Source organism: Schistocerca americana, chromosome 7 (genome assembly GCF_021461395.2).
Source record: "Schistocerca americana isolate TAMUIC-IGC-003095 chromosome 7, iqSchAmer2.1, whole genome shotgun sequence".
Lineage (NCBI taxonomy): Eukaryota > Metazoa > Arthropoda > Insecta > Orthoptera > Acrididae > Schistocerca > Schistocerca americana.
In genome coordinates this window covers 590694835-590713345 of record NC_060125.1, presented here as the reverse complement: position 1 = coordinate 590713345, position 18511 = coordinate 590694835, and positions in this window count along the sequence as shown.

The window sequence follows — 18511 nt, the reverse complement described above, 5'->3', positions numbered from 1 at the left end:
CACTGATCTGGCTTCAACTGAATTAGTCCTTCTGTTTTTAGGAAATCTGTCATAGTTCTATTCCATCTGCTGGAGCTTGTTTAAGTCTATACAAAACTTTCTACAAAACACAAATTTTGCCAGCTTCTCTGTAAACTTCAAATATCTTCATGAAAATCTCTTTACCCCTTTTTCCAAACAGAAAGGCTGTTTTTTACATCAACACTGTCATATTAAAATTTTTCTCTGTTGCCAAACCATTTTCTTAGTGAACTGATATCTACTTGAATTAATATCTACTACAGGGCTGAATAATTTATTGAAATCTGTATCCTTTTTATTTATTTATTGGTTTTGTTGCATAGAGTCAACAAAGATGATGACTTCACAAGTATCAGTATTGTTTTACATCATTTTGAGAATTTGTTTTAAAATGCAAACAAAACAGACAGTTAATATAAATTAACAAAACTGCAGTACAAGTGCACAAAAGAGAATGTACATCCACAGAAGTAGGTATACAATTAAAATACACTATTTTCCAATAAAAATTGTAAGATTGCCTGTTTCCAACTGAAAATTTAGAAAGTTAGTATAGACATTTCTTTGTAAGGAATAATTTAAGTTTCCTTTTGAAGATATTTCAATCATGTGCATATAAGTCTTTTGGCAATTTGTTAAACCAGATTTGACCACTGATGTATGGGCTGTGGTCTGTTATTTTTAGACTAGTTCTTTGCCAGAAGTAGTTACTTTACTTTCTAATATTATGGTCATTTATGTCACTGCATTTTCTAGAATCTTTTTGATGATGTACAAAGAATAAAGTTACCTTATACTGGGTGATTCTTTTCAACATGTGCAAACTCTAGGGACTGATCAATGAGAGGATACGGAACAAAAAATGTCTAATGAACTTATGTCCAGAAATACATGGTTTCCATGCTACAGGTCATTTATTTAATCATACTTTGTTACAGAAAATGTGGTCTAATGTGCACTGCACCATGCAGCCACAGTTACAGTAGGCGTGGTTTTCTCCTAGAGGGTGGTACTGTTCCTCGTGTGTCGTGCCCTAGTGCACTCTCCTACCACAGTAATTGGCAATGTTGTGTCCAGTTCACTCTTCCTGACTCATCTTGTAGTGGATGCAATACAGAATTGTACACAATGGTTCCATATTTGACTCAAGAGGAGGCAACATGGTGTTTACTTACAGGAAGGCAAATGGCAATGGGCAGCAGACAGCAAGGTTGTATCAGGAGACCTATCCCTCCCAACAACAACCACAACAGTCAATGTTTGCAACAGTGTTTCACCATTTATCTGAGACAGGATTGTTTCAGGAAGCAGAAAATTGTGAAGAACATACCCAAAACGCTCGGACACCAGACTTGGAGGAAAATGTGATTAACACTGTGGAAGGTGACTGCTGTGTCAGTACCAGGCAGTTGGCCTGCCAGTACAGATTAAACCATACAACTGTGTGGAACATCCTCCATCACAATTGTTACTATCCTTATCAATTACAGCATGTGCAGGGCTTACTAGAGACAGACTCTCCATATCAGCATCAGTTTTGTCACTGAATTCTTCACCAGGCAGCCATGATCCCGGGATTTGTTTCAACCAACCTATTCACAGATGAGGCCGCCTTTATGCGGAGTGGTAGCTTCAACTTTCATAACAGACATCTGTGGGATAGTATGGAGAACCCCCATAGTATGGTGACAGTAAACCATCAGCTATGGTGCAGCCAGAATGTGTGGGCCAGGATAATTGGTGACCATATTAAGGGCCCAACTTTTCTTCCATGTCACCTAACAGGCCAGAACTATCAGTGTTTATTGCAGGTGACTTTGCCTCCCCTGCTATATATGGTGCTGCAGCCCACTTAAACATTAACATTCGGACGCATTTCAATCATGTCTTCCCTGGTCAAAGGATTGAACGAGGGTGCCCAGTTGCATGGACCGCTCATTCACAAGATCTCAACCTATGTTATTTCAGATTACGGGGACATCTCAAAAGTATCATGTATGCAGAGCCCATTCCAGAAATGGAGACACTGGAGCAGCATATACATGCTGTGCAGATGCAGCCTGGCCAATGAGAACGTGTGAGACAGAACATGACACAAGGCGACGAATGCATTAAGGCACATGGAAACCATTATCAACACACACTGTAGCTGTGGCTGCATGGTACAGTGTGTATTAAGACGACAGTCTCTGTAACAACTGGACATGAGTTCATTAGACCTTTTTCATTCCGTATCCTCTCATTGATCAATCCCTAGAGTTTGCACATGGTGGAAAAAGTCACTCTGTTTAAATACAATGAATATGCTGTAAGATACTTATGTTGCATGAAAAGACTCTGTAAGAATCACCACAACCTAAACTATGGATTATTTTAATTGCCTTCTTCTGCAGCAACATTAATCTGTTGAGGTATTTATCTACAGCATAGTCTCATAATTCAGTACCATAATTTAGTAAAGGATATATTGTTCCATAGTAGATAGTCTCGATAGTGGAATTTGTAGCTATTTTTGCTAGATTACTGAGTAGATTTACATCTACTACTAATCTTCCCACATACATAGTTAATATAATTTGATCATCACATGTTTTCATCTAAGTATAGGCCTAAGAACTTGCAGCTATTAGTGTCTGTTGCTTCAATTCCACATACATTAGCCATAGAGGTATGATTAGAGTTAACAGTCTTAAATGATAAAAATTGTGATTTGTTAACATTTATGTTTAGATGTTGTTCATGAAAATACTTAATTATATTTATTAATCCTTGTGCTCCAGAAGATGTAAGTTCACAGGTATCTTTTTCCTAACAACAGCGGAGATGGGTCATCTGCATAACTCACCATTTTGGAGTTTTGTGTCTGGGTGACATCATTGACACAGATCAAGAAGAGAAAGGGTCCAAGAACTGACTCCTAGAGGCTGACAACTTGTCTGGCCTTATATCAACTATTACCGTTTCTTTGATTGTAAAGCTCTATTTGCTTGCCAAGATCTCTGTCCTTATTGCTCTCTTCGGAATCATCAATTTCCATGTGATCAAGTGGTTTCTTTACTTCTTCTGTTACTTTTATCCAGTTTTTTTAACTGGACTGAAGCACATTCTTCATATGAAACCAATGCTGTTTCATAAGAATAATATTTTAAAGGTTTCTTCCGATATGTCGTTGGTGAAGAAACAACACCGCATAAATAGCAAAATAAGAATTTTACACAAGAGGCAAAAAACCATCTTAAAATGCCTAATACATTTCACAGCGGCGCTAATTTGCATTGTAGCACTAAAAAAAAAAAAATTATGGCACATACACGGAATTGTCCCAGTATATATGCCATGCCATGATCTGCTACTTACGCGGTATTTGTTTGTCAGTCTCCCGGCATGACTTGACACACTTACATTGGTATTTGGTGCTGAGAAAGCTAGTAATAACACAATTTGGAGCATTAATCATTTTTATTGAAAGATTTCATAGAAACATTTTAAATATACATACTGTTTACATAGTTGCGATAATGTCTGCACATTTCTTCAAGAAAAATCCTAAACTTCACTCAAAGCAGCAACAGAGAATTACACTGCACTGATACTCATCACACAGTTACCTCTGTGATAATTTTCATTCATAAGGAATGCTGTCATAATAGCTATGACAATCTTTAAGTCGTTGCAAATGATCCCATTTGGATTTCTTGATTTTCCATCTTTCCTTGTATACTTTCAGGAAGCAAACATCTCCAAGAATTTTCCTTGGATGCCTTGGTAATTCTTGCCACACCTCATTGAAAGAGCACTTGTAGTAAATAATACCATTTGGGCGGTACTGTAGCACCCTCAGATCGGTAACTGTAGGCTCATTTGTTACAGCTCTTCCAGTCCTAATTGAGTCATATAGCCACAAACTTCTGTCTGCGTAGTTGATGAAAAAGGAATAATCTAGGTAATGGACTTCGCATGGCTGTGCTTTTTTGTCGCTTCTTTAGATATCATAGCGTATTGGCTAGGAAGTGTAACTTCACGTCCTTTAAGCTTGCACACAATGGAACTGTGAACTGACTCACATACCCTCTGAGTATGGCATTTCTACAAAAACTTTTGTGTAATCAATACTCCAGTATCATTTGCTAATCTTAAAATACCATTTGATAATATCACATTTCTGTTCTGAAATGTGCAGCTGTCAGAATACAGAATGACTTGAACGGGATTTTCCTTAATCATTCTGGATAGGGAGTCCACGATGCATGAGGCAAAACATGATGCTACTAAATCACCTTGCGTTTCATCGAACCAGTAACATACTGCATCATGACTTTCTAAATAATACATTGTAAAAGTATGAACAGCCAAGTTTGTTTTATAGTAAACTGCACTTGCACTTAAAAATGGAGCAACTTTCATGGCCTGTAAATCCATGGTGTACACTTCTTGGGGGAAAATAAGCTAATATTACCATCATCTAAAATCAAGTCAAAGGTAGCCCGACTTAATGGTGAAATCTTCTCCACATAACATTTTTCCACATAGAGTCCATATAGCTGTTGTTTGGGTTGTACAATAGGCTCAAGGTACAACTTCGAGGAGAATTTCCTGCAGTGATGCGACAGAAGTTTCGGAAGAGAGTCTAGGAATTCTTTCATAAAGGTTCTCTCTTCTTTCTTCTTCACCTGTTTGATTCGAGGTCGTGACGATTCTGTATCAGGACTCATCCCATGTGTGGAATTACCCATCCAATATCGGACTGTCCATTCTTTAATCCCAAGAGTATTGAGAAACATCTTTTTGCATACTGGTACTTTATGTTTCCACAGCTCATTTTTCAAATGATAAATGAGCGTCCCTTTTCTCCTGGATTCACCAGTATTCTTCCCTGGACGTTTGGTTGGAAGTACATCCACAAGGTTGATAACGTAAATCTTTCTCTGATCTCACGACATTGTTTCCCAAAATGTGTTAAATACTGCCTGCCTATCATCAGCAGAAAACTGATGACACTTCTTTTGAATGGATTTCTGGCACATCTTCGAAATACTTATTGGACCTAATTTTCAACTTCTTTTGTATCCAATATACGCCTGTCTACGTATTCTCAGAATTTTATTGGCATTTTTCTTCCATTCTTCAGGATGTGGTTTAGACTTCCATTTCCTGTCACTGCTTACGTCACCATAAAATTCTTGGCCTTCACTGGCAGCATCATTATTGCTCCTGTGATCTTCCGATAATTTGTCCAGAGTGTTTGGCAAACAATGAGCACCATCGCATAGCAATGAGTGTGAAGTACTGTCATCTCTAGTGGAAACAGTGACTGTGGTTTCATTTTGAGCATTGTTGGATACTGCCACTGAAGTTTCTAGATGGAAAAATATTTATATATTAATTTAAGCAGACAAAGATCAAGCTCGAATTCATGTATTTATGAGAATGATGGCATCAGTAATACTATTAACAATAATCTCAAGAAAATTTACCTGCGTCATTATTTGTTGCAGGAACAGTAACCAAGAACCCCATATACGAAATTAATTCTTCTTCGGTAAATGTAACTTCAGCGTTATGACTTTTCTCGCCTGTTGTTTGTTCTGCATTTATGGGAAATCCTACAAGAAAGTGGACAGTCTAGAAATCATTGGCAGAAATGAATAAAGCACAGAACGAGTGAGTGGGGGTGTTCTGATTTATATCACAATAAGACACTTGCGGTGTTACTAACATTCAAAGGTGAATAATAAAACATTTTTCTTACTGCTATCAGTCACTCTCAGGAATGATTCTCCGCTTTCATAAACTGATTTCAGCTGAGAAACAATTTCTTCTTCAGTAAAAAGATCATCTATATCGCTGTCCATTACCACGAATGAAGCTACAAGCATGGAACCACTTTCGAGCACTGTTAAAATACGTAATAAGGCAGTAACAATGTGCTGTAGTGTGCGTGCTTTTTTATTTATGCAGTATTGTTTACAGTATCCATAGATTGTAGATACGCGATATTTAAGTCTCTACAGTTCAGCGGTATTGCCATCTATTTATTTGCTGTGTCACATACGCAGTATTGTTTTACATAATTTTTTCATGGTAAATAATTAAAAATTCATCATTATGGCGTTAAGAGCAGATGTGTGTATGGTCAGTGACATCATCTGACTGAAAAACGAAAAATCACCAATTTGTCAGTTACGTGGTATTGTTTCTTCATCGACGATGTGCTAGCCCTAAAATTTTACTCGCCAAATTTACCACATCTTATTTTTGATGCTTTTAGGCCAAAATGATTTTTCCCTTTCTAACACATATTTTTTTTTTGCAAATTTTGCAGACTGACTTACATCTTAACAAAGAGGTTACACAAAAATGCATGAAATCATCTAATACTGTCATGTGGTGACTATCTTCACAGATATCAGTATGTGGTATTTCAAGTGGCTCTTTTCCTCACAGTAGAAAATGGATTTCTTGTTAGCTTAGCTTTCACACAAGCTTCACACTATTTCTGCCAAGCATAAACTACTAGGATCTCCACTGCACATTTCTTGATCTTTGAAGTACAACTAATGTCTGGATGACCTAGTTTCTTATGCCACAGTTTTTCTTCTTCAATCGATAGTGATTGCATTTGAGATGTAACAAATTGGAGCTCCTCCATCTGTTATGTTTTCCACCCCAAGAATAACTAATCTTTTTCCTGATTTTTCATTCTGTTTTCAGTACAGTTGTACACATAAGTTGAGAACAGTGCAAGAACATGACAATGTGTTATTGAAGCAAAGATCCATTTAAATTTGTTTTCTTTTTAATTATATCAGACATACTTATTTCAATAATGTAATTTGTTTTACTAGAAGCTCACTTAATTAAAAGTTATAACTAATTGAAAATTATACTCCACTACATAATGGAAATACATTCTAATGGAAATACATTCTGAGTTAATATGCAGGATATGAACTGCTATTGCCATTCATTTGACTGTAGACCTCAATTCTTTCTTTGAAAATACTTCAAATTACCTGAAACTAATTAACTTACAAAATAATGGACACAAAAAGTTCAGACAATCATAATTTCAGTTGCCTATTGTGCCTCATTGCTTGCTACATTCTGAACTTTGACACTGTATTTTTGTTACTTTATTTTTTCCAAACTAGACAACACCCGCCTTTAATTGATTATTCCACTATTTAAGATTTTGAATCATTTATCATTAGGTAAAATTATTTTCAAGAGAGTTGTTTCACTTGTAGTTGGGGTATTCCCAGTGCAGAAATATAACATGTTTCTACATACTTTTGTAATTTACTAACCTTCACCATTTCCCATAAACAAGACAACTGTCAAAATTCATAGTCTATTCAAAATTACAGAATTTAACCCAGCCAATTTTCAAAACACTATGCAATTTCTGAGATCAACAAATATCAGCACAACATTATTTAAACAGCCAACTCCTCCCCAAAATCACGTCTGTGCCCAAACCTCTTACATATAACAACTATGTATGTACAGAGTTTGCAACCACGTAATATCTTTGTGTCTTAAAGTCTATGCCTGAGATTAAACATGTAATATGTCTGTAATATATATTCCTAAAAGACTGTGTCACAATGGTAAATATGTGATATCGAAGTGTTAGTGTTTGATAAATGTTGTTCACTGGCTGTTATAATTAATTTTTGTGACTGTACTGCAAATTATATTGTGTGCATAGTGAATTGATATTTCTGTCTATTGCAAGTCATGTTACTACGAAGTTCAATAAATACTGTGTCGTGGATTAATGTGTTACTTATCGCACTTCTGAAGATGTTGATGAAGGAAAAGACACACGTTTCTTCACCTGTTTGAACCGTGTGGTGCAAAACTGGTACTGGCCATCAAAAATGTTTTAGTGCTAATAAAATGAGAGAAGCCACTAAGTTCAACTACTGTGTGGTGTACATCATTTTGCAAAATCCCTTCAAGTGTGATGAATGGTTCCTCCCTTGTGGCTACCGTTTAAAACAAAAATTAAATACACTCCATAATATATTAGAAAGACAAACAGGAAACTTCAAATATTTATACAGTGCTGGAAATAAATTTTTATTAATCTGATGACTAGTCCTGGTCCAGTGAATCCACAGTTATCCCAGTTTCATTTGTCAAAAATGTCTGTTATACATCTAGTGGTACAAATTGGCACAGACACTTCAAGATTTTTTAAGTGATTAAAAAATGAGCCTATTTATGTCCCCTGTTTGAAAGATTGATGTATTTGCACATAACTTTTACATCCTTGGCTGTAGCTGCTCCACACTATTGGATATAGTCATGATCAGTATTGTGGATAAATGGCTAGCAGTTACAATGTACAATCACCTGCTAGCTGATATAAGATTAGTAGCATTTATTTAGGTTTTCCTCTTCTCACTGTGAGTCTTCTGAGATTACAGTGTTGCTTGGTCTGGGGCATATTAAAAAAATGAATGAATGGTTACATTTGCAAGCAGTGAGTCAAGCAAAGAAGGTGTTGATACTGTACATTTCACTATACTTATAATACTTGTGTTAATGTTCATTTTATCATCTCTTTTTGAAACATTGTCCATTCCATTCAATTTACTCTTCCAAATCCTTTGCTAAGTGACAGAATTACAGTATCATCAACAAACCTTAAAGTTTTTATTTCTTCTCACTGAACTTTAATTGAATGAAATCAGGAACAGGTTACATCACTGTCTCACTCCCTCCTCCACTAAGGCTTCCCTTTCATGTTCTTTGTCTCGTGTAACTGCAGTCTGTTTTTGCGCAAGTTGTCAATAATCTATTGCTCCCTGTGTTATATTACTGCTACCTTCATATATTTCAAAGAGAGTAGTCCGGACAGCATGGACAAAAGGTTTCTCTACATCTACAAACGCCATAAACATAGGTTTGCCTTTCTTCAAATGATCTGCTTGGATAGATCATAATGTCACCATTGCCTTGTGTATTCCTGTATTTCTCCAGAAGCCATACTAATCTTCTCCAAAGGCAGTTTTTATCAGATTTTCCATTCATATGTAAATAATTAGTGTCAATATTTTGCAGAAATGACTTGTTAAAATGATGATTCAGTGTTATTCTTGCTTGGAATTGAAATTATTACATTTTTTCTGAAATCTGAGGGCATTTTGCCTTTGTCGTATATCTTCCACAACAGGTGGAATAATTTTTTCATGTCTGGCTCTCATAAGGACCTGAAAAATTCTGAGGGAACATCATCTAGTCCAGGGGCCTTGTTTCCACTTGATCTTTCAGTACTCTGTCAAATTCTTTTTGCAGTACCACATTTCCCATTTCCATTTCACTTACTTCCTCTTCTGTTTCTATAATATTGTCCTCAACTTTGTATCCCTATATTAACTCTCTATATATTTCTACCATATTTCAACTCTCTTGCCATCTGAGCGTTTGTTATTTGCGCAACTGCTTCTCTTTTCTCCAAAGGTCTCTCTAATTTTCCTGTAGGTGTTATTGATCTTTCTCCTAGTTGTGCAAGCTTCTATAATCTTGCATTTTTCCTCTAGATATTCCTGCTTAGCCATTTTGCAGTGTCTCTCAACTCTTTTTTATACATCTGTATTCATTTTCTCTTGCTTCATTTCCTGCATCTTTTATCCAATTAAATTCAATACCTGCTGTATTATCTATAGATTTCTAATAGCCTTTGTCTTTTTATCTATGGGATTCTCTGCTGGTTTTCTATTTCCTCTCTCAATGCTACCCATTCTTCTATCATATTCCTTTCCCCTGTTTCAGTCCTACTTTGCCTCATGCTCCCACTGTAACTCTGAACAACCTCTGCTTTCTTCAAATTATACAGGTTCCATCTTATTAATTTCCTACATTTCTGCAATTTCTTCACATTTAATCTGCAGTTCACAATCAATGTGTTATGGATAGAGTCCACATCTGCCCCTGGAAACCTCTTACAGTCTAAAATCTCTGTTTTATCATTATAAATCTACCCAAAGCCTTTCAGTGTTTCCATGTCCCATCTAAATACGCAGAAGACATTGCAGCTTTCATGATTCTTAAACCAAGTGTTAGCTGTATAGTAATTCTGGTGCAGGAGGCTTTGGAATGCAGCATGGTCTAGTGAGCAAGGGAAACATGAAATTATTGCTAACAAAGGAGCATTTAGAAAGATCGCATACACACAATGCAATAGTTCACAGAAAATTAAGGAAAATGACAAAGATATTCCTCATTGCAGGAGACCTAACTAATATTATTGTGAAAGAGTTTTATTTGTGTTACCTTTTATGTCATCAATGGTGAGGTCACCAAATAACCCCCTCTTGCAGCAAGATGAGGGTGATGAAGCTACTTGGCCAGTCATGTGATCTTCATGCAGGTGCACATGACCATCCCTGCCATTGCTGGCTGCAAGGCAGGACATGACAGGACCATTTTTTTTATGAAGGAGGGCAGTAATGGTGCCCCTCCCATCCATGCCCCTCTTTAATGCAGGCGACACTGGCTGAGGTGGGGGGGACGTTGTCGCATACAACTGCAGTGAGACTGCTGGTTGGTGTCAAAGTTCTCGGGTTGTGGTGGTGGAAGGTTTATGCTGATGAATGAAATGGTGCATTTTCATCTCTCTCTTCTTGTGTCTGTTGGAGTGGTGCTTGAGTCATATGTGTTGGGCGGGCCTTGGAAAATTCAGGTGGGTTTGAGACAACACTACAGTGGGGCTGGCATGGTGTCATGACTGATGTTTATTATACACACACATTGTGTGGGGAACACAGGGGTCTCACTTAGTGGGTTCATCAACATTGTTAGGAGAGTTCACTCTACTGACTTGGGTTTTTGGTGAGTTGTGCAATGTAGTATGTGCTGCCTGTTCATATGTGCAATCAATTGACATTGTGAAAGGTCCTGCTTCATTCACACCAGGAATATGCAGATAGTGGTGCTCTTGTTGCTTTAACTGTTTTAGATAAGATTTTGTAGCATACAGTTCATAGTTAATGAATGAACATGAGTTTTCAATTCTAAATTCTTCATTGTGTAGCTTGAGCCTCTCTTCTTTCACCTTCTTCTTTGTAATTATTTGTCACTTCCTGTAGTTCAGATTCAAAAGCCCGATGATAACTAAGTATTGTAGTTAGATGTCATATGTAAGGTTTGAAGGGGCATATCATGGAATAGACCCCTCCAAAGCTGTTTGTGAATGTGCTGATAGATTGCCAGTGATACCCTGTATTGACTCTTCACTGCTGATCTGTATGAGTCATTCCATCAATCAAAAACTTCCCATGACAATGCCAAGTTCCATGTTAATCCTTCTGCACCTGAACTTGTAAGAATACTGGGCAATTAGCAATATACTGGACTTGACTACACCTTCATTACAGTGAAATTTAATACTAGACTGTCTTTAAGAGACTTTTACTTGAATTGAGTAGAAGTTCTCAACATTTAAACTTGGGACTGTCCTGTTGAGACTTGAACTTTTTCTAGCACAGCACTTTGTGTACTTATGTGTTAATAATCTTAGTGTTTTCTTTCTAAGGGTCTTCTGCCATTGGATTCTATTTATGCTGATTCTTTGTTGTTTCCACAGGCACTGAACTTAGTTTTGGGCTGAGATTTTGCTAGTCCCTTCTGGACTCTAATTCTGGCACTTTTTGTGTGAAGCCTTTAGTTGTGAACTTTGTTTGGTTACATGAGACATCACTGGCTTTCTGCTGCAGTAATTGATTAGTGTCAAGTTACCTGGGCCTTCTTTTCTTCACCTCCTGTGGGAGATACTTTGGTGGTATCTCCTCGTGACTGGAGTCAGCATGTTGGGCCAGGAAATTGCTGGTGGTCGTCATTGTTGTACATCATACCCACGTACTGTCATTGCTGTGGGATCGTGAAAAGTCTGTCAGCCAGAAATAATTTGTTTTCTCTCATGTTGTATTCATGCAAAATCATCACTGACTGTGTCTGGGATAGTAATTTAATTAACCAAGCCACCCATAGTATGCTGTCTGGCATGACAGTAAGGCAGATCAATTCACAAAGATGTCTGCTCGGCTGAGATAGTGTGCTGCTGCCCAGTCTATCTCCTACATTATTTGTGGTAGTTGTTGCTCTGGTGTCTTGGTGAGTCAGTGGAGTAATGCTGCCTCTACAGTGTCAAATTAGCCTTTGGCTGGAGGTGCTTGTATGACATCACTCATAATGTGGGCATAATCACCTATGTTGCTTAGAAGGGCCACAAACTTGGAACTATCATTGACAATTCCAGAACTATGATAATGTGAATTAAGTTATTGTGAACCATGTTACAGGGTATTCTGGTTGAAGGGTCAGTAGTTTAGGTTGAGAACTTGATTGTATATGTGCTCTGTAGAAGTCCTGTTGGGGATATGTTGGAACATTTGGTCCGAGATCGACTGTAGATGAGATCCCATGGACCATGTGCACTGTGCCAGCTGGGACCCACATTGGATTACAAACAGATTCATCTCGATCATTTCTGACATGGATAGACTGGTAAAAGTGCATGAGGTATTGTTGTCAAGACATGAATAGTTGTCTGAATACTGTCTTGTTGATGCGAGACAAGATTTGACTTATCACCTAAATTTCTGAGGGGGTCAAAATGCTTTACATTGTTCATACAAATGTCTAACATTGTTGATGTTGACATTAAGATGAGTAGAATATCACTTTCATGTCTCACACAAACCGTAGGCTGATCATGGTGAAAGAGAACAAGATGCATATCAGTTTGAAAGCCAACATTCTGTCGAAATAGAAGTTGTTTTTCATTTCACAGTCAGTACTGTACGAATTCCAGTGTGAAAGACATGCAGAATAAATCAGAATGCTAGTGAGTGAGATAAAAACGAATTTACTGGTGACAACAGAGCATAGAGAAAGATTGGGTGCCCACAATAAATAGTTTCCAGTGAAATAAGAAAGACTAGATTGACAAAGATATTCCTTCCTGTGGGAAGGCTTACATATGTCATCTACAGTTATGATAAAATTAAGCATCATTCATTTCTTTTCCCCACTTTATATTCTCGTATATCTGTCCTTCTCTTTCTTTTAATACAACCAAATTCCAGTCACCTATCACAATTAAATTTACTTCTCCCATAATTATCCAGATAATTTCCTTTATTTCATTACACATTCTTCCAGTCTCTTTGACGTCCGTGGCACTAGCTGGGATAAATTTGTACTACTATGATGGGTACTAGCTTCATGTCTAACTTGGTTAAGATAACGCATTCACTATATCGTTAATAGTAGCTTACTCACATTTCTGTTTACTTATTCGTTATTAGCCGTACTCTTGCATTACCCCTATATTTTGATTTTCTGTTAATAACCCTCTGCTGGCCTGACCAGATGTCCTGTTTTTCCTGCCACCACACTTCTTTAATCCCCACTATATCTAACTTCAACCTATCCATTTCCCTTTTTAAATTTTCTAACCTATCTGCCCAATTAATTCCACACTCCATCTCATCGAATGCCAGTTTCATTATTCCTGATAATGAAATCCTCTTAAGTAATCTCCATCCAGAGATGTGAATGGGGGATGATTTTGCCTCCAGAATAGTTTACACAAGGGGATGCCATCATCGTTAAGCTTTGCAGTAGAGCTGCATGCTCTTGGGTCGAAATAGTGGTTGTAGTGTTCCCTTGGTTTTAGCCATTCTCAATACCAGCACAGCAAGGTCATGATGCCTAATGTTACAAGGCCAGATCAGTCAGGCATCCAGGGTGACGCCCCTGCAGCTATTGAAAACACTGTGGTCCCTCTTCAGGAAGCAGGTTAGTCTGGCCTCTCCGTAGATACCCTTCTATTGTTGTTGAACCTATAGTATGGCTACCTCTATTACTGAGGCTCACAAGCCATACCGCCATGGCAAAGCCCATGGCTGATTGTTTTGCCATTTAATTAAATATATGATTGTGTGTTTGGTGAAAGGGGCATGTTCAAATTATTGCCCTCTGATGTAGAAAGTGGCAGCTGAGCTGACACAGTAATATACACTGAGGTGACAGAAGTCATATGTGCTGGACTGCTGCTGAAATTGCTCATCAATATTTTATAAAGTTTTTGTCTTCAGTTACTTATTTTAACGTTTATTTGTGTTATTATTAGCTGTAAAAGCAATTTATTAGTGGATTTTCATTAATCAGTTTTTTTCTTGTGTTATTGACTCAAGTGGTCTGTAATTCATGAGTGTGCTTATGTTGTTCATCCAAACCTCTAACGCCTCAGTGGTGTGTTTACATTTTGTGATGTGCAGTTGCAGCTGTAGCAGTTATAAAGCTAAGTACTGACAAAGTTATTTGTGCACTGTTAGACAGTTGTTAAGTTTAATAGTTTTCAATGGTGTTTTGTGGTGAAATAATGATTTAATTAACTTTTGGAAACATTCGCTTGCTGTGTTTTTTAGGGTTTTCTGTGGGTTGAAGTTGTTTAGTAAATTTTGTGCATTAGTTTTCAGCTGACATTTCTTATTGTTTCTAGTGAAATATTTTGGTAAAATTTTCATTCAGTGTTTTAACTCCATTGAGTGCTCCTGTGGTTGCCTGAATTTTTGGCTCTAGCTAACAATGTATTCTTACAAGTAGTTGCTTTCTTGGTTTCAATAACTGTAAAATTTTACTATGAGTGAGAAGTGTGGGCTCTGTCATAGGTTTGTGAGTAGTGGGTTACAGTGTGGGATTTGTTCAAAGTATTTTCATTGGGGGGAACGCAGTGGGGAAGCCAGTGTGCATTCTAACGAGATCCTCTCCTGGGAATGCAGAATTTATGGTAGAAATAAGTTGACAGAGGAGCAGGAGTGTAAGATCTGTGCCCTTGAGGTGCAGTTACAACATGTGAAGGAGGAACTGGATAGGCTGAGGAGGGTGAAGGGTGCTGGGGAATGGGAACTGGCAGTTGGCCAAGAAGGCAGCTAGGGGGAGGAGGCATTCAGACAGTTATACTTTGCAATAGATTTGACCTACTGTCACAGCTGAGTCAAGAGGAGCCTCTTGTAGCTGTAGGTGTAGGGAACATGCAGCAGTCCTCAGCAGTTAGGAGCCCTATGTCAGCTGCAAAGTGTAACAGAAGGAAGAATGTTCCGCTGCTAGTTGGTTTGCATGCTAGAGGTGTGGGTCAGCAGCTGCAGGAAGTGTTTGGGAGTGAGAACCAGGTCACCAGCATTGTGAAGCCTTGTGCAGGGTTGGCTCAGGTGACTAACAGCAGAGGGGGAGGGGAGTTGTGTAGGAATTTTACGAGGGAGGAGTAGGCAGTGATAGTGGGTGGATCAGGGAACAGTCTTGACAGGGATAGGGAATATGATGTAGGTGGTGACCTGGTAAAGAAAGCTACTCAAACTGGTGGCGCCAATGTGCATTTTGTGCAACTGTTTCAGCATCATGATTGGACTCATCTTAATGCGGCTGTTAGGTGTGTTAACATGGGGCTGGAGAAGGCACTGATGACAGAGGGCACGGGTCACATTTCAGTGGTGCCAGTTGAGTCTATCAGTAGACTGGGTTTCACTGGGCAAGGCCTGAACCTCAATAGGTATGGGAAGGGGAAGCTGGCAAAGCTTATATGTGACAGTGTAGTGAGTGGTGGTGGGATCACTCATGGAAAAATTCCTGTAGTAGTTGGTGTTAGAGCTGCACCTTTTTTAGATTGAAGTCAGCTGATGGGTATACCTGCTTAAAGGAAGTCCCTCAAACTAAGGTCTCACCATCAGAGGACATCATGTTTCCAAGGAGAGAAGGAATTAGCATATTTCATCAAAAAAAAGATGTATTATAGATAAAGTTAGTGCTGCTTATAGATGTTGACTTTGAAATTATTGGTATATCAGAGCATCACTTGAATAATTTGACAATTCAGAGGCTTCCTTTATCAGGCTGCAGATTAGCTGGCTGTTTTTCAAGGAGTTCTTATGGGGTGGGGGAGTGGCCTTGCATGTAAAAAACAGTATTCCATTTGAGTCCATACACGTATCACGGCACTGCACTGAACAGATATTTGAATGTTGTACAGGGGCAGCTGAATTTAGTAAAACTAAACTTCTAGTTGTTGTTGCTTATGGGTCCCCTAATTGTGACTTCAGAGCATTTCTGCTCAAGCTAGAGAGGGCTCTTGATTCACTTTATAGGAATACCAGAAATTAGTTATATGTGGTGACTTCAATATAAATTTTGTATATGATGGTGCAAGAAAAAGGATGTTGGTAGATCTCCTACATTCATATGATCTGATGCAGACTGTGTTTTTTTCCAGCTAAAGTGCAGGGGAACAGTAGCACAGCCATAGACAATATTTAATGGCCTTTCAGACCAGGATGCACAAATTTTAACACTAAAAGGCTTTTGTACACAATCAAATGTTATGTATCATTACAAACTATGTAGAAAAGTTAACCCAATAACAATAGAGAGATTTTTAAACCTTGTTAAAGAACAAGAGTAGCAGGATGTTTATAGTGCCGATAACATAGATGAAAAATATAATAATTTCCTTAACACATTTATCATGCTCTTTGAGAGTTGCTTTCCATTACAATGATCTAAACAGGGCACTAGCAATAAAAGGCAGCCTGGATGACTAACTACTATGATAAGGATATCATGTAGAACAAAGTGGGAATTGAATCAGAATGTTAGAAGTAGTCACAGTCAGGCTATGGTAGCTCATTTCAAAGAGTATTGTAAGGTACTTAAAAATGTTATTAGGAAGTCAAAGTGTACGTGGTACACAAATAGAACAGCTAATTCACAGGATAAAATTAAAACCATATAGTGAGTTGTGAAGGAAGTGACTGAACAGCAGCTCAAGATTGACAATATAAAGTCAGTTCATAGTTGAAATATTTCTGTTACTGATAAGTCAGATATGTGTACAGTATTTAAGAATCATTTTCTGAGCATAGCTGGTGAATTAAATAAAAACATACTTTCTACAATGAATCATATAACTCTCTTGGCAAATGCCTTTCTGAGATTGATGTCTGAAATACCTCTCTGAGATACTGACAAGGGGGACACTGAGTCAATAATTAAATCAGTGAAGACAAAGGACTCTCATGGAAATGATGGAGTGCCTAGCAATATTAAAGTACTGTGCTGCACCTGTTAGCAACGTATTTAGCCATATTCGTATTTTTTCCTTTAAGAATGGTCAGTGAATGATCAAAGTACTCAGTAGTAAAGCTGCTTTATAAAAAGGGATAAAGGGATAATGCAGACAATGTTATACTTATTTCTATCCCATCATTTTTTGCCAAAGTTACTGAAAAGGCTGCATATGTAAGGTTAATTCATCATTTTATATCACATAATTTGCTATCAAATGTACAGTTTGGGTTCAGAAGTCAGTTAACAACTGAAAATGCTATATTCTCTTTTTTCTGTGAATTAATGGATGGGTTAAACAAAAGGTTTCAAATGCTAGGAGTACTTTTTGATTTAACTATGGCATTTGATTGTGTTGATCACAAAATAATGCTCCAGAAGTTGGGCCATTACGGAATAAGGGGGTCGCTCACAATTGGTTCAACTCTTACTTTAGCAACAGACAGCAAAAGGTCATTACTCACAGTGTTGAGAATGGCTGTGATGTGGCGTCTGAGTGGGGGACAGTCAAGTGGGGGGTGGGGGGGGGGGGCAAGGGATCAGTGTTGGGGCCACTCCTGTTCCTTATTTGTATAAATGATATGCCCTCTAGTATTATGGGTAACTGAAATACTTCTGTTTGCTGATGACACAAGCTTGTTAATAAAGGATGTTATTTGCAACATTGGATTGGTTTCAAATAGCGCAGTTCATGATATAAGTTTATGGCTTGTAGAAAATAAACAAACACTAAATCGCAGTAAGACTCAGTTTTCACAGTTTCTAATACACAATTCAACAAAACCCGACATTTTAATTTCATGGAATGGGCACATGATTAGTCAAAATGAACAGTTCAAATTTCTAGGTATTCAGATAGTAAGCTGTCGTGGAAAGCCCACGTTCGGGATCTTGTTCTAAGACTTAATGCTGCCATTTTTACTATTCGAACAGTATCTGAAGTGAGTGATCATTCGACACAAAAATTAGTCTACTTTGCTTATTTTCATTTGCTTATGTCACATAGTATTATATTTTGGGGTAACTCTTCCCATTCTAAAAGCATTTTTTTGGCTGAGAAATGGGCAGTTCGGGCAAATAAGTGGTGTAAGTTCATGAACCTCTTGTTGACCTCTGAGCACAAGTCTGGGTATTTTGACATTGGCCTCTCAATATATATATTCCTCACTGTCATTTCATGTTAACAATATTACCTTATTCCCAAGAATAAGCAACTTTCATTCAGTTAAATCTCGTCAGAAATCAAACCTTCATTTGGATCCTACTTCCTTAATTCTTATGCAGAAAGGTGTGCAGTATACTGCTGCATCTGGAATTCAAAAATCTTGTCAGCAATCCACATGCTTTCAAATTGAAA